Source organism: Lissotriton vulgaris, chromosome 7 (assembly GCF_964263255.1).
Source record: "Lissotriton vulgaris chromosome 7, aLisVul1.2, whole genome shotgun sequence".
NCBI lineage: Eukaryota > Metazoa > Chordata > Amphibia > Caudata > Salamandridae > Lissotriton > Lissotriton vulgaris.
In genome coordinates this window covers 1,306,204,943-1,306,223,337 of record NC_141695.1, presented here as the reverse complement: position 1 = coordinate 1,306,223,337, position 18,395 = coordinate 1,306,204,943, and positions in this window count along the sequence as shown.

Here is an 18,395-nt window from a genome sequence, read left to right as displayed (position 1 = left end):
GGCTAGCTCTGTCAGCCACTCGGTTCAAAAACGAGCAGCAGTAAATTGAAGGAACCGGCAGAAGTACTACTGAATCAGCAGGCCATCCGGCGTCAAGGTCCACTTCTGTGGCCGAAGGCAGTCACTTTCCCTCAGAGCCATTAAAGACACCAGCAACCGGATCATCACCTGCACCAGACCCAGCCATAATATTGTCGGAAGCGGATTGGATAACTCATCACGGGTTTGCTTGCTCTAATGTTGATGCAAAGGCAACAGATGGTACGCAAAGTGGAGCACCCCTGGAGGACCTTGAGCGGATGGTGCAGGCCTATCTGGATGACCCAACAGAGGTCTTCATTGCTCATAGCCCATTGGTGTATTGGTATGGGAAACTGATCACCAACCTTGCTCTAAATTATTTGTCTTGCCCATTCGCAAGCGTGTCTTCTGAACGTGTTGTGGAGAGGTTAACAATGATCAAGATGAATCAGCACTTCATACCTCCAGATTACAAAATACGTGAATGCACGCAGGAAGAACAGGACACCGACTTAGGTGACGGAAGTTCTTCTCTGTTAGCTGACCTATTCCTGTCTCAATTCACAGAGATTGAGGACGAGCTCTACTTCCCTGACATCGAGGCCTGAAAATGACTTCCTTTTTTTTCCGTCCTTATTCACTTTTATTCCTGTGTGTTTTTCTTTGTTTTGCAACTTTTACCACAACAGAAATCTAATCACTTAATCACAATAAATCCATCAGCAGCACTGTCTTCATCTTATTTCCTTATTGATTTGAAGGTGCCGCTGTCTGCATTCCTGAGGTTCACAAGTTCACAACTCAGTCATGCTCCTCTATCCCCCTCCTCCAGACTCCCCCTATCCATTTCCCTCAAGGCAGATGGCTGGATTAGGCAGAATCAAGAAACTTTGGCTTTGTAGACAAGTCCCCTCAAGTGGGACTGGAATTACTGACTGATGCTGATTGCTGACAGTTACTTCTGAAATTGACAGGAGAGGATGCCCTGTGGGCCTTCACTTTCAGAGCAAGATGCGGACAAAAAGTGGAACAGGTAATGAATAATGAGAAGATGGCATGCAGTGGACAGAAATGGCTGTCTGGCTCTGATGAAAGCAATTGCTGTTTGTTGTGCATGAAATGAATCATATGTCTTCTGTTATTATTTAATCTTTTACACACTAAATGTAACTCAAGTCTACTCTGGTTTTTTTCACCTTGTTTAATTCAAATTGTACTTCAACTGCAGGGGCCACTACGTTGCATTTTACAATATGCAAAATGTCCTTGGACTTACTGTTTGCCAATATACCATGATGATGATGAGTGTTGATGATCAAAGTTAAATAATATATCTTTTTTCTTTATAGTCACTCACTGGGATGGATGGATCATCATCGGCGGTTTACAGAAGAACTATGGCCAATTCGTGAGTGGCAAACAGGTAAACCAGTCAACAACAACTAATACAGCAGAACTACATGTCTGCCTAGTCGTGGTATGGAGTGGTCGAGCCAGTGTAGTGTTGTTATTCCAGAGTCCAGACAGCAGTTCATGTAAAATTGCGGCTATGTGGCTTGCTGCACACAATTTGATATGCTTTGTCTCTCTGTGTCAAAGAGGTATGCTACATCAGGTTGCTTCACTCAGTGGTGCCTGCCTTGACCGTCTTCATGGCCCTGGCCTGCTGTGTGCTAATTACTATCCTTGAAAAGGAGACTCAGAGTAAGCACTTTAGAAATTATGCTGGTATGATGTAATACTGACTGTCGCCTTTGAAACTGAAAGTGTTATTTTTGCACTGCACAGCGTACCTTATATTTATTTCTCCTTGGTGTTTTAATATCACTTCCTGTTTTTCCATCAGCAATTACAGGCCCGCTTTTACCCTGTGCGATGGGAAAAACTATTAACTCAGGCTTACCCTTAGCGATCCGCAATTCCACATCCGCCAGGCAGGCAGTGGACAGTGTGTCTGGTCACCAAGACTGATCGACGGAGCGTCAGATGGAATGGAGGAGTACCGCGAATAAGAGGAATGGCTGGATGCATGCAACTTCCCAAATTCAACAGGACAACTACAACATACAGTTACAGTATCCTCTTCACTTCTCCTTATCTTTTAAATAATGTTATTGTTGTGAACTTCTATGAGTGTGACTGTGCATTTGTTTGCTGTCTGCTTAAAATTCATCCCTCCAGCCATTGTATACGTTTTTCTTTGCTATTTTTAAAACTAATTTAATGTACTAAGTGTTTATTCTCTCTGAGGGCAGATAGGCAAGTGAAATTGCGTAATTACTGCAGCCCTGTACTGTCACATTGTTTCTTCATAGTTAGTAAGGCGCCAGTAACATCTACTCACCGAGGTATGGTAACAGGCAGATAGTTTCCCTCCTGTATGCGGACACCGCAGTGTTAATGGCTAGGATGAAGGTGGGTGCACAAAAGGCAATAACTAAGTATGTAGAATTCATGGAGGCTAGAGGCCTTAGAGTTAACGCCAAGAAGTCTTTTGTGATGTGCTGTGGTAAAGGTGGTGCCAGGTGCAAACAACTTAAAGTGGCAGGCCTCCAAGTAGAACATACTAAAACATTCCCATACCTGGGGGTTGTAATTGAAGGATCTGGTGCTTGGGGTCCAGAAGTGAAAAATAGGACTCTAGCTTTTAAGCGATCGATTGCGGCCGTAATAAACTTCGCAAGCAAATTGGGTAAAAAACAGCCTGAAATTATGCTCAGTATCTATGTGGCAAAATGCAGAAGCATCGCTCTGTATGGTGCAGGAATTTGGGGGTAACAGGATGTTACATCACTCCAAATTGCTCAAATATTTTTTTAGATACCTCTTGGCCCTTCCGAAGGGCACATCTGTTTATAATTGCCACGCTGAATTAGGTATGGACCTTCTAACTGACCTGATTAGAATCCAACCAATCTTGCTGTGGCGCAGAGTTTGGGCGACACAAGAACTTGGCCTAAACCAGGGAATAATCAGAGACGTTATGGCCCTTGATAACGTAAAGCGCATTAAATGGCTTGAGTGCGTCAGGAGGGTCCTAACCGACATACAAAGGTCAGAATGGTACAGTAACCCTAAACTAATTGGGGAAATCCCAAAGAAAGTCTTGAAACAACTATGCATGGAGCACTTTAATATAATAAGGCTTGGAGGGGAGGTCATTAAGAAAACTGTGCCTGAACATCAATTGTTGTTGACCACCCATAGAATACAACCATATCTAAACCTTGTGACTTTGGGGTTCGAACGTTTCATCCTGACCAGATTTAGGTTTAACCTATTCCACCGCCTAGTGACGTTCCCAGTTAAAAACGACTGGCACAGAACTCTGGCCATATGCCCATGTGACAACATATCATTCCAAACCACTTTCCATCTGGTTTTGTTTTGCAAACTGTATAAAAAAGAACGCTGTAGATGGATTAAACAATATTTGAGATGTGGTGCTTGGTGGCAATGTAGGCCAGCGTATATGAACTTGCAGCAATTGGGGAACCCTGTATGCATAATGACCATGACAATGTTTTTAAAAAGTGTTTTAAGATCACGGAACTCATTATGAACTGCTAACTATTCGATAGATTCACTGTAATGATGTAATACTTTTTTTAATCTAAATGTTATTTATTGGCGTTGGATTGTATAGATGTATTTTTGTATGCATTTGCTTTTATGATTTTTAATACTGTGAAAATCGAATAAAGCTTATTGAAATTGAAATTGAAGTTGTAGAAAGTACTACTTAGTTTTCAGTAACCTAACCATCCATTTAGCAAACAACTTCATGCATGCGGTAGTGCATGCACTTCCTTTATGTCCCTTAAAAGATTTATGGATATCTTCGTATCCAAAGATTTGTTTATCTTCATTTGTTGTTTGTACATGCTGTGTTTTTTTTCCTCTCTCCATAAAACTTTCCCAAAAACCCTCATTCCCATCCAATTTTCAAACCCTAACCCTCTTCCCTCGGGCTGTGTGGTTTTCATTGAGGTGTGACTAAATGACAACAATAATTCCACACACTTGCTGGGGGAGGATAAGGTCAAAGCAACAGAAAAATCATTCAAATCAGAATTTCATGTGCGCCATCGTGGATTGATCATCAACAACAACCTCCTATTACACGTGACGAATCGAATGCTTAATGCTTATGCTGCTGTGTCCTTCGCCTTCAATACTATTTCTTATAGTAGCCATACTCCACGCAACTAATACTTCAGCACTGCTTAGGCAACAATTTATGGCACTGTTCTCTACCGTACTATCTATCGTACTGTTCTAATGCTATGCTCAGGCCACTCAATGTTTCATTTCCTTTTTTTTTCATATGCTGCTACTGCCAGTGTGCACCACTACTACTACCAGCACAACGATGACATTTCATCCGTCCAGGATTCCATACCCAACCTTAATCGCCATTTGCCATGCAGCCAGCCCTCTGCCTAGCCCTATTCTCGAACACGAATCACAGGTTAGATAAGCATTTTGGGGAGGTAGAATAATGGGCTAGGACTCAGAGGAGAGGAGAAACTGACAGTAGTACTAGTAAAGTACTAATAGGGCATTTGAATTCAATAACTCTGTTAGTGGCACTTTTGTACATTTTTGGACATTAGATAATTCATGCTGGTAAGTTTGAGGAAACCAAACGTACAGTAACCCCGCCCACCACCACACAAAATAATATGAACGCGTATACTATGTTTAAGTATGTAAAATAAATAAATATATTTTCCCTAACAAAAATAAACTATTCGAAAAGACCCAACTCACCCCCCTCCCTAACCCCAACCAATGTCCAAATGTCCTTCAAACATCCCCAACGCCCAATTCCCACCCCCCCAACAGTCTTTAAAAAAGGGGCAAGGGACAATCACTTCTTCCAGCGGTGTCCTGTGGACAGGTGGTCCCACATCTCTTTGCGGAGGTCCCGGCGCTGGTGCTGGAGCTTTTCTACCACGCGCTCCAGGGAGTCCACTCTCCTGCTGAGGCAGCGCTTATGTGCCATCCAGGCTCTGGGGGGGTAGCTGGTGTTTTACTTGCTGCTGCACGGCGGGGGCGGGAGGCTGTCGGACCATGGCGCCATACAACTGGAGGCTGCTGGTTGGTGGTGCCGGGGGCACTGGAGGAGGATGCAGTTGTTGCCGCCTCCTCCTCCTCCTGCTCCCGAGCCCACAACCGCCGATATTCAGTACAAATGGCCTCCAGCTTCCGGGCCCTGGCCCGGATAGCCATTTCCTTCCTGGGGAGCTTTTGTTGAGCATCTATATGAAGAAAGAAAGACAAATACTGTAACCAATATTCTTTAACATTAACAAAAAATAATTCAACAGAACGCTGTCTCACAGTAACACTAGCAACTTGCAAGCACAGTATAAAATTTTGGCATGTATCTTTCCGCCGTCTTTGTAAGCCTGTTACATTAGTGGGAGTTTCAGGAATTCTACCAGCAGCACTATGGACTCACTACATAGTCAGAGAGTCAGAGAGTCAGAGAGTACACCAGTCTTCTAATTTTTTTCTCTTGTTTTGCAAAAGAAATTACTTTTGCGTGAACTTGTGCTAGCCGGCATAATGCCAGCTCACTCAGCTTGCACCCAAGAAAAACAGACACAAGCCATGATGGCGCAGACTCGCATTACTTTAAGCAGTACATGCAGGTGGGGATAGGGAAGCTCTTACTTTTCTATAGGGGTGGCACTGGCCATACTCGGTTACATTAAGGGCTACTGCCCAATGTAATTTATATTTCGCACTGCCCCCCCCCCGGCCTTGACTACTACAAAAGGAAAATGAAGATTATTCATTTCTGATCATATATCCTGCCGATCACATGATCTTTGCTTATATGATGGATGACTTTAGGTGCTTTGTTTTGATAGATTGAGTGAACAACAGCGATAGTCTACCCATGACACAACACAGCTGAATGAAAATTATTAACGTAGGGAGTGAGTGTGGTACCCATAATTGCCGGAGGAAGGGACTTGACTTGATATAATGTCAACTATACAATACATGCACAATATATGCTGTGCTTGCAAAGGAAATTCTGTACTGTTAGTCAGGGGAGTATTTCTGAACAATCACAACTTCTAGTATTTTGCTATCCTCTGCTTTGCTACTCTGGCACGGACATGCTGTTCAAAGTAATACTCTTCATCCACTGAGCGTCTGCTCTACACATACACCTCTGCTATCTATGAGGAAGAAGATACCATCCAGGCTTCCAAAGTAAACGTCTATCATTCTTCTTAATGTCTTAACTGTACCAACTTTACTTTTTCTCAACAACCAACTAACGCCCTTTTCATTTTATTTGGTAAACCACCGTCTTGACTTGCATTTGAGTTTCACCTAAATGATATATTGCAATGCACACCACACATGCATTTTCTGATTCACCCACACAGGCAGTCATCTTTTCTTTCTCCTCCAACCAGCCTTGCTTTAAGCAGCCATGCATCTGATTCCTTCCTATCAGCCACCTCTGCCTGCATTCAAAAACGCGTATCATTCTTTACAGTCATAAATGTTACGACTCGCTCGTCCTTCCTTTCACCCTAAGTTCTTTCCCTTTTCGTTCATCACATCCCTCAAGTTCATCTGATATGACTTGGCTTCACGATAAAAGTTTCTCAGCTGAGTTGAAGTCAAATAGACGGGGACATTGCTTACTCGAGAACTATCGCCGCTAATACTATTGCTAAGTCAAGGGTGACTGTCTTCTCCGTGATTGGCAAAAATGTAGTTCTAAATTAGTAACTGTTCTTAACAGTACAGTGTACTTGTACTAGTGTACTGTCTACTGTACAGTACATCATACACTCCTTTGCGAGCCTACTCTAAAATGTCAATAAGTAAGGAGTTTACTAACCTACCACCATCCGCCGCTGCTGAGCCATCCCCCACAGCTCCTCCTGGTGTCACTTGTGGCGCCGTCGCATCACCCCCTGGAGTAGTGGACGCCTCTGCGCTGCTGGCCCCGGCACTGGTGGTGGGAGGTGCCGCATCCGATGTTGTGATGACGCCTAGAAAAAACATGTCATATTTTTAGATGCCATACACCACCCCCTATTTTGTCTCGTAATGGAAGAAAAGGTTAATACATAACCAATTTTTAATTTTAGGGAATGAAAAAAAGAGACGGCTTTGGGGAGGGTGTTAACCTTTTATATTCTTAGCCATTACATGCTACACTTTTTGGCACAACTGATGAATGCTTGCTTTTTGAAGTGCACCATTTTTATAATTACAGACAGAAGATTCCATTGCCCTTCTGCCAACAAGAGCTTTTCAATTCACCACCTACTCCTGTCCTCATCACCACCAGTACTTGAAGTTCAAACAAGGTGAGGGCTCCTGCACAGTTATTCTAATAATTAGATGTGTTAAGTTGAAGTATATTGATTCTAGGGAAGGGTGTTTAAACTTTAACGTCATCTATCACCACTGCTCGCTCGGAATACTGCGCTATTAAAAATAAAGACATTGTTTTTTTATTTCTTATTTGAAAATAAAACTTTAAAACTAAAAAACACTGTGTGGTTTTTGTTCACGAGTGAGTGAGCGGAAGGGTTTGCACTATTGTACTTTGCAGGCATGCTTCCTTGACTCTGATAGGTCGGGACTCGGCGGTAGTCTTCTTCTGTTCTTCTGGGTCGTATAATCATTGGTCAGACACACTAGATAGTTGGTCAGGGGATTGGGGGTTCAACTTCTGTTCGGACTGAGGTATGTGGAAAGTCGAACTGCACCTATCATCAACAGTGTCCTATTTCTCTTGTCCATACTTATGTATGTGCAGAATAGTCCCTGAAACACTAGCAGTATGGTATGTGCTCCTATCAAATCAAAAAAGTCAGCTACTAGCTTATTCTTGGTGGACACGTTGACATTTTGTTGTTGGAAATTATCAAAGCACTTACAATAAGAAGACTGGAATAGACAGCAAGGGCAACCCAGAGGACTGCGCTCAGTGCCTAGAGCTATTGCTGGATCAGATTTTTGTTTAACACCGTTTGCCGACTGGGCAAGCTTAGCTACCTACACAGACCGAATCATAATAATAGTAAATAGTAATAGCACAGAGAGTGATAGTAGAGGCAGGATAAGAATGTAGAAACAGTCTACAAGAAGATCAAAGTTTAGAATGAATAGGTGCTGTAAAAGTTAGGGAAGTATAATTATTAATATTAACAACAGAACAACTTACTGGGGCCAGCAGAAGAGACCGCAGAGGACCGATCCTGCCCACCTTTTTCCGCCGGCATCGCTGTCGTCCTCTTGCCCCTGGGAGTTGCTGATGATCATGAAATAAACACAAACATGGATGATTGTTTTTTTGAAATATTTGATTTCTTTGACCACAATCTAAAATTATCTTGGGGAAACAAATTACCAACCATTGCACTACATGTATTGACCTATCGGATCTGTTCAACTAGGAGGATAGTACAGCATTGCTGCATTCGCAGACCGCCTACTTAGAAAGTTATGTAAATCACTAACTAAACCAACAACAAAAAGGTTCTACTACGACTGCCAGCACTCAGCAGCACGCGACGTGACAGACACAGTCCGTCATCATGATTGCAGACCACTAAAAACATGTCCTACTGCTAATAACAAGTCATAATAAACTCAACCTATCGATTCACCACTATCTCTTCTTCTTAGTGGCAGCAGGAGTACAAAGGAAGGACTAGACTTGAGTCTCTAGTCTCTCTAGCATTACTCAGTTCTGTAAAGTATTACACTCATACATAATCAGGCCAAATAAGCACAAAGTTGCAAACAAGTAAGCATAGTAGCAACGCCACTGTGCAGGCGAGCAGTGCACCTGTAATCACAGAAGCTATAAACATTAATCGGCAGCATTCTTGCTCTTCGGGAAAAACATATATTAGCAATATAATAATAACACAGAGCAGAAGAAAACAAAGAAGTTATTAAATAGCTACTCACCAAACCCGGGGATCTCCATGCCTAGCAGGTCGAGCAGGTCCTGTTCCCGGTCAAGGAGGTCAGCCCACCGGTCCGTCGCCTGATGGTAGGTGCGCCGGACCCCCGACTCCCTAAACATGGCCCGGCACACCTTATCTGAGAGCTTGCGACGCTCCCAGAGGCCATACCCTGCACCGGACCTGCCGCCTGCTGCAACGGTCTTCGGGAGGTGGCGCTGAACATAAAAGATAAGTGTGGCCACCTCCACCGTGCTGAAAATCTCCCGGGCCAATACATCCTCCCCCCTTAATCGCCCGCAAGGGAGCCGGGTATGGGGTGCGCGACCCTTCCCCTTGATCTTCCCAGCTCCCTTTGCCATGGTCCTGGACAGGAATGGAAATAAATAGGAACGAGAATAGGGAAAAAGTAAATAAAAGAAAAGAGTTAAAAAAAGTAGTTTTAAAGTAACCAAAAGTAGAAAAAAACACAAAATATAGATGTAGAAAGGAGAGGGATAGATAATGAGTAAAAAAGATTAAAAAAAGTTCAAACAAACAAAGAATTGCAAAGATGAAAGCAGGATTAAAAAAGCATGCCCAGAACCATAGCAGTGAGTGAAAAACAAGGTGGCCGTGCCCATTGAGGACTGCGTGGGTAAGTTTGCGCGATATTTCCCCCGCGAACACGCAAAAACGGACGCGATGACGTAATTGCACCCCGCACGTAGGAAATGCCCAACGCATGCAATTAGCGCCTGGAAACGAAAATACGCAACGCGAACACTGAAGACAAGATGGCCGCGCCCATGTATGACTGCATGGGTAGTTTTGCAGTCGGCGCGCTGAAAAAACCCCCGCGAACACGCAAAGCGCCCCGCGAACACGCAAAAATAAAAAAATCCGCAAATTTGCACCAATTCGTGAATTTTGCGGAACGCAAATTCACTTTCACACTAATTCACGTACCGCGAATTAGCAAATTTCTCCCATACTTTACATGCACACATATGCACATATCTATGCATATGCATTTATATATATATATATATGTATGTGTATGTATATATATATACATTTATATAATCTGCATATCTATATAAATACAAATATAAATGGATGCATACATATACATATATGCATACATATGCATGTTATATACATGAAAGTTTGAAAAATATTAATACAAGCAAAGCTAAAACGTCACCTCATTACAAACAGAATTGCTTTAACTTAAACGAGGGCAAGACCTATTGCATTTCCAATGCTTGTTTACTTTGGTTCCATCAAGAAGGCATTCAGATGTGTCATACATTTGCCATTAATTTTGCATGTTAGCACTCTAGTTGCTCATTAGATCACTGTAGTAAAGCTACTGCTCATCAGGGAAGTCAGCTTCTGGTATTCAAAGTGCATGTTTCCGTCTGCATGTCAGAATTTTTTAATGAAGTAGAAGAGGATTTGAGAAGTTAAAATGTGCCCTAATTTTTCTTTCTGCATCACTAATCATAATTTCCATGGCAAAATGAACCCCCTCATTTTGTTCCTCTGCAAATTAAATTTTTTAAATGTTACCACTTTATTCCAATCAAGATAGCTTCAGGTGTGCCATACTTTAGTCATAAGTAAGACTGTTAGCGCTCTAGTTGTTCTTTAGAACACTCTTGGACATTCTGTCATTGGGCTATACTTGGGCTCCATCTGGGTGATATTTGTGCTACATTTGGGCTCTTTTGTCTCTGGTGGCCATCTCGGGAGACTTATTTGTTATGAAGTTTCCTAATTTTCTCATTTACTACAGTCATTCAGATGTGTCACACATGTGCCTTAAATTCAGAATGTTAGCACTCTAGTTGCTTGTTAGATCACTGTAGTAAAGCTACTGCTCACCAGGGAAGTCTGCTGCTGGTATTAAATGTGCATGTTCCAGTCTGCATGTCTGCATGTCAGAATTTTCTAATGAATAGAAGAGGATTTGGAAAGGGGCGACCATTCGGTCCCCCCGAACGTATGGTTGGGTGCCTCGATCCTCCCGGGAAACCATTTTGGGCGGGGGCGTGTCTCGGCTGGTATGCCCGAAGCGGCGTAGCCAGGGCGCGCCTTTTCCCGCCCAAGAGGGGTTGTCCTAGACACCTACACCGAAGACCACGCCCAGTAGGCGTACCGGAGGAGGGTACACGCCCTCCCGCAGAAGAATAAATAGAGCGGGAATCCGAAGAAGCGTCCTCTTGTTCCTGTGCTCTGAAGGCTGCACCCACTCGTTGCTCGTGAGCCCTCGACGGAACAAGTAGCAATTTTGAGAACTTATAATTCTTGTGTTTCTCTTTCAGTTATTCGAAGTCGAAGAGTCCAGGACCTCGTTGATCGTCTAGGAGCGGATACTCGAAACCATGGCTGGCAAGAAAGCAGAAAAGGGTTCCGAGACGGATAAGGTGCTACGCCTGTTGTCGAACCGGATGGCTTGCATGGATCGGAAACTCGGACAAGTCCAATCGATCGGTCGAGGTTTGGCGGAGGTCAAAAAACAACTGGCTGCACTGAGCAAACCTGGTAACCCTAAGAAGGTAATAGGCCCGGCCTTGCCAGGAATCGTCCCCGAGGGTAGAGGGAAGCGGGTCAAGAAGAGGGCGGTTTCAGGGGAGGTTCCGGTCCCAGAGGTACCCCCGGCCGCCCCTGTCACACCGGCAGACAACCCGGTACCAATCCCAGACGCGGGTCAACCGATCCCGGTAGTGATTACCCCCGCTAACGATGAGGAGATGCCTCCCGAATTGGCCACCCAGTTGGCTGCATGGCTCAATAAAAAGGCAGGGGGTGCAGTGGCACCTGGAGACACGGCCGAAGAGGCCAAGCTACTAATCCAGCAATTGCGGCAGTCGAGAGATGCTGCAAAGGCGAATCTTCCTCTTGTTTCCCCACAGGTGGCACCGGTGGGACCTGCAGTTGGTCACGAGAAAACGGCGGGAACAACGACCGAACCGGGTAAGCTCGCTTTGCCAATGGCAGGGGAGGGCTCATTACCCTCAAGGCGGGAGAAGGTGGCACAGCACATCCCTATGGCCACAAAAGAGTTAATATGGGGAGACAAATATGTCAATATGTTTTCATTATTAACTGACCATCGCGAGATGGAATATGCTAAAACCCAGAAAGATTTGTGGCACCCGAGCGTGTGGCGCGCCAAGATGGCGGAATTCAGGGTGGATGAGACGGTAACGAATAGGGTGAAGGCCTTTGCAATATTTACTGCAGTTATGGGGGAACGTAAACCCGAGGTGTTAACTGAACTGTCTTGCTATCAAACTCGTATTATGGATTTTTATGCAATGTATGAGGGAGAGGAATGGAAAGGTTATGACATGAAATTCCGAAAAGCGAAAGAATATGATGCCTCTCTGACATGGGACTGCCTCGACTCTGTCTCATGGCATAAGCAGCTCCTGCCAGGGGCGGCAGGTACATCCTCCCCGGGCGGGAGTGGGTCGGGGGTCTTCCGCCAAAAGCCCGCGGTGCCCTTGCGAGCAGGCGCCGGTGGCAATCACCAGCTGAAAACCGGCGGGAATGGCGGCAAGCGGGGGGTCTGTTGGGGCTTCAATCGAGGCAACTGTAACAGACCGCAAGGAACATGTAGGTTCAAGCATGTGTGTGCGGGCTGTGGGAATTCCTCACACCCGGAGAGTTCATGTAGATCAAAAAATAACAGGACGGGAGGAAAGGGAGGGTCCAAGCAGGAGTAAGGTAGAACGTTGTGACCAATTGCCTACACCCGTTGATCTCATGGCTATGACTCCTTGGTTGAACAAATACCCTGATCATGTCTCCGCTGGGGTGTTGAGGAAGGGATTCTTACACGGCTTCCACATCCCGGCGGGGGATTTTCGAGGGGACTCCTTTTGTAAAAACCAGTTATCGGCGCAACATAACCCAAGTGTGGTAGAGAGAAAAATTGCGAAAGAAGTCAGCTTAGGGCGAGTGGCAGGGCCTTTTCATCGCCCACAGGTGGCAAATTTCATCTGTTCCCCGTTAGGGGTTGTCCCGAAGAAAGATCCAAGGGAGTTTAGGCTTATTCATAACCTGTCTGCTCCAAGGGGTTCCTCGGTGAATGAGGCCATTGACCCAGAAGTCTGTTCGGTGCGGTACGCATCGTTCGATGAGGCCGTGGCCATGCTGAATCGCCTGGGCCCCGGGGCGCTGATGGCGAAATCAGATATCGAGTCGACGTTCCGGTTGCTCCCGGTACACCCGCAGGATCAGCGTTTGCTAGGTTTTGCATTCCAAGGGAGTTATTACATGGACAAATGCATGCCTATGGGTTGCTCCATTTCTTGTGCCTATTTTGAAATGTTCAGTTGTTTTTTATAGTGGGCATTCACCGAGGCCACAGCGCATAGGCATGTTATGCATTATCTTGATGACTTCCTGTTCTTGGGAGCAGCCGGCGATACGAAATGTGCGCAGGCGCTGCACGACTTCTGCATCCTCATGAGGGAGTTTGGAGTCCCACTGGCACCAGGTAAGACGGTTGGACCATCTACTTCACTGGAGTTTCTGAGAATTGAGCTCGATTCTGTGGAGGGATGTTTCCGTTTACCGATGGAAAAGGTGGGCAAGTTTAGGGCTTCCTTGATGCAATGCCTGGGTAAAGAGAAAGTGACCCTGCACCAGTTACAGCAAACAGTGGGTCAGCTTAACTTTGCTTTGAGGGTAATACCTATGGCCCGCCCCTTCTCACGCTCTATTGCACAAGCTATGGTCGGTCTCAAAGAGGGGCACCACCGTACGAGACTGTCGGCAGAGGTTCGCCAGGATATGCGCATTTGGTTGGCATTTCTGGCGGACTTCAACGGTCGAGTCGTGTGGAACAAGCCGCCAGTGTCTTCAGATGAACTAGGTCTGTGGACTGACTCAGCGGGGAGCGTGGGATTTGGCGCCATCTTAGGTAATCGATGGTCGGCGCAAACATGGCCGGCCTGGTGGCACTCCAGCGGTCTCACAGGTAACATTGGGTTCTTGGAGTTATTCCCCATTTGGGTTGATCTGATGGCATGGCCTGACGACTTCAGGGACCGCTCAGTGGTGTTTTGGTCTGATAATATGACTGTGGTCGAATGCATTAACCAACAGGCAGCACGCTGCAAATGGATCTTGAGATTGTTGAAGGAAGTTGTGCTGCTTTGCATGAGACTGAATGTACAGTTCAGGGCGAAACATGTGCCAGGCGTACTGAATCATGCAGCTGATGCACTCTCTCGTTCACATATGCAGGCGTTCAGGGGTTATCTGCCTACAGCGGACCTAGTGGCGGCACCATTCCCCGAAGCACTATGGCTAATCGGTGCCCCGGACTACAAGACCTCGTGGCAGCAAGCTTAGCCCCCAGGACAAGGAAGGCGTACGAAGGAGCGTTTCGTTCCTATTGCACATTTTTGGGTCCAACAGGGAGTCAGAGCTGGGGTCAGGAGGAATCCTTCCTGGGGTTCCTGGTAGCGCTGCACAGAGAAGGCCGATCAGCGGCAACGGCCAGTAGGCATAGGGCGGCCATTTCATTCATGGCGCAGGTGCATGGCATAAGAGACCCAACGGGTTCCTTTTTGGTTAAGAAGGCCCTTCGTGGCTGGCAGCGCCTCGAGGGTCGCAAGCAAGATGTGAGACGCCCGATTGGCTTACACAGGTTGGCTTTACTTGTAGCAAAACTGGACGAGACGTGCTCCTCCCATTTTGAAGCAGTTCTGTTCCGGGCAGCTTTCACATTAGCATTCCATGGGGCTATGCGGGGGAGCGAACTGGTCGCAAGGAATAAGAAAGACGTTGAGGGAGGCTTATGCAGGGATCACTTCCAAATTAGGGGTGATTCGATGGTGGTCTCGATAGCCAGGTCCAAGACCGACCAGGGGGCTTTTGGGAATAGTGTTGTCGTGCAGCGCGCGCGAGGGTCCCCCACGTACCCAATAAAGTGTATAGAGGAATACTTGGCACTAAGGGCGGCTACATGGGGGGGGAGTTTGCTGAGGCACAAGGATGGCACCCCACTGACGAGGTTTCAGTTCCAGAGGGTGCTAGCACTGACAATCGCTGCTGCAGGCATGGACCCGTGCGATTTTGGGACCCACTCCTTTAGGATAGGGGCTGCTACTGAGGCTACAGCCAGGGGTCAGTGTGCTGAGGAAGTGAAACAGTTGGGACGATGGTCCTCGAATTGCTTCAAAAGGTATGTGCGATTGCACATGTTGTAATGATCAATTGACATGCACTCACGCTTCTTGTCTTTTGTTTGAATTACAGTTTCGCGAGCCTGTCACGCGGGGCGGAATTTGCAGTCGACCCAGCACCAGGAGACCAGCGGTCAAGGATCACCGTCTGGAGAGAGAGTGGTATGGGTCGTGGGCCACTCATATGTGAGGCGCGCCGGGGACGTATTCAAAGCAGGTGACGCGACTCACGCAGCTGGGGAATACGGGTACAGAGTGGCCTTCCATGGGAAGGGCGGGCTCTGTTTTGACCAATTCAAATCATTTTTTGAGGGTCTCCTAGGGCGGAAAAGGTCACCGCCATCTGTAGTCATAGTACACCTGGGGGGCAATGACTTGGTGACACTGGGTAGACGAGTGTTGTTCGAACAAATTTTGTCTGCTGTTAGCTGGTTGGCTAAAAGAATCCCGGGGTGCACGATTGCCTGGTCCCACATGATTCCCAGGAAGGTATGGCGGGGGGGCCTTTCAGTGTCAGCACTGAACCATTCGGTGAAAAGGGTTAATAATAAAATTGGTAAATTGTTTCGCTCTTCGCAGTTGCATAGCATTCCTCACGGGTGTATTCGGGGTGATCTCATGTATCTGAATGATGGGGTTCACCTGTCCAGGGAGGGGAATGATTTACTCATAGGAGACTTCGTAGCATGGCTAAGGGGTTTGAGGAAGCATGACCTTTAGGAGGAGTTGAGGGGGCCGGATAGTCGGTCAACTATCCGGCCTGTGGAGGTAAGGTCATGATCGGTGAGCAGTAATTTCAAGGTCCCTAGAGGGGGTCGCCACCCACAACGGATGGGAGCGCCCGAGGGGAGGCGGCCATTGGCCCCTCCCACGGGGAGGCGGCACCCACTAAGGATGGGTCGCCTAGGGGGAGACGGCCATAGGCCCCTCCCAGGGGGGGAGGCGGCTAGATGCCCCTCCTACTAATTTCCCGGGGGCCGGATATCCGCGACGGCGGATAGAGAGTGTGGGGATGGGGGGGAGTCCACGCTGTCCTTCCTACAGATACCTCACACGGGAACTCGGACGACCTTTAAGATGGCGTCGAGTGGAAAGGGGGCCCCCACCACGACAAGGGAAGTTACAGTTGGCAACGAGGGTAGAGTCCTCTGCGCATGCGCCACTTACACTGTGAGGGCGAGAGTTTTTGGTAGTAGGGATCTGACACCGGTTAAGACCTTGCCGTTGGCCCTTAATGCTAGGATGTACAATTTTAATTTAGAATGTTTGCATTTGCCAGATGTTAGACTCGGCTAGGAAACCTTTGTATTAGAGATATGTTAAGGTTAGCCAAAGATCATGTCTGCATCGAAATGTAATAAATGTAAAATTGTACATAATTATGAAACTTTTATTTAATGTTTTAAATTTTGTTTCATATTTTAATAAATACGGCCGGGAGGGTGACTCCCTCCCGCCTTCCAAAAGTTCAAACTTGTGTCCGACTTCTCCCATCCTTGGGGATTGTGTTGAGAGGGGGTGGCGGGCATCCCGCCCATATGGAAAGGGGCGACCATTCGGTCCCCCCGAACGTATGGTTGGGTGCCTCGATCCTCCCGGGAAACCATTTTGGGCGGGGGGCGTGTCTCGGCTGGTATGCCCGAAGCGGCGTAGCTGGGGCGCGCCTTTTCCCGCCCAAGAGGGGTTGTCCTAGACACCTACACCGAAGACCACGCCCAGTAGGCGTACCGGAGGAGGGTACACGCCCTCCCGCAGAAGAATAAATAGAGCGGGAATCCGAAGAAGCGTCCTCTTGTTCCTGTGCTCTGAAGGCTGCACCCACTTGTTGCTCGTGAGCCCTAGACGGAACAAGCAGCAATTTTGACCCACCCACCAGCCCCTTATGGCAATGTTTGTTTTAAATAAAGTTTTGCTGAGTAGGCCTTTTTTTCTTTGTAGAAAAGTAAAGGAATGTTTTGATAAGGATGTGACTTCTGCCTGTAGGATAATGTTTTCTTGGTAGGAGTGAGCAGTCGATGAAGCATCGAGGAAATGTCAGAATTTTTTCCTTTAGTAGGTAAACAACTGTCGTATTTATTTTGGTCGGGCGGTAAGGTCATAATCGTGAGCAGTAATTTCAAGGTCCCTAGAGGGGGGCGCCACCCACAACGGATGGGAGCGCCCGAGGGGAGGCGGCCATTGGCCCCTCCCACGGGGATGCGGCACCCACTAAGGATGGGTCACCTGGGGGAGACGGCCATAGGCCCCTCCCAGGGGGGGAGGCGGCTAGATGCCCCTCCTACTAATTTCCCGGGGGCCGGATATCCGCGACGGCGGATAGAGAGTGTGGGGATGGGGGGGAGTCCACGCTGTCCTTCCTACAGATACCTCACACGGGAACTCGGACGACCTTTAAGATGGCGTCGAGTGGAAACGGGGCCCCCACCACGACAAGGGAAGTTACAGTTGGCAACGAGGGTAGAGTCCTCTGCGCATGCGCCACTCACACTGTGAGGGCGAGAGTTTTTGGTAGTAGGGATCTGACACCGGTTAAGACCTTGCCGTTGGCCCTTAATGCTAGGATGTACAATTTTAATTTAGAATGTTTGCATTTGCAGGATATTAGACTCGGCTAGGAAACCTTTGTATTAGAGATATGTTAAGGTTAGCCAAAGATCATGTCTGCATCGAAATGTAATAAATGTAAAATTGTACATAATTATGAAACTTTTATTTAATGTTTTAAATTTTGTTTCATATTTTAATAAATAATAAATACGGCCGGGAGGGTGACTCCCTCCCGCCTTCCAAAAGTTCAAACTTGTGTCCGACTTCTCCCATCCTTGGGGATTGTGTTGAGAGGGGGTGGCGGGCATCCCGGCCATATGAGAAGTTACTGAAATTGTGCCCAAAGTTTTCTTTCTGCAGCACTAATCATACTTTATGTGGCAAAATGAACCGCCTCATTTTGTTCCTTTTTAAATTAAATGTTTTAAGAGTTACCAATCAAGATGGCTTCAGGTGTGCCATACGTTTGTCGTAAGTAGGACTGTTAGCGCTCTAGTTGTTCTTTAGAACTCTCTGGGAAGCTGCAGTAGAACACAAGGAATCAACTGACAGTCTCTGCCCTTGTAGGATATACATGTTTTACTGTGAATGTCAGACTTTATTCTCACATGACTGAGAAAGATAATGTGAATTTAAAGAAAATATGCTCTCAGTTTAGCTTATAGATCACCTTCCA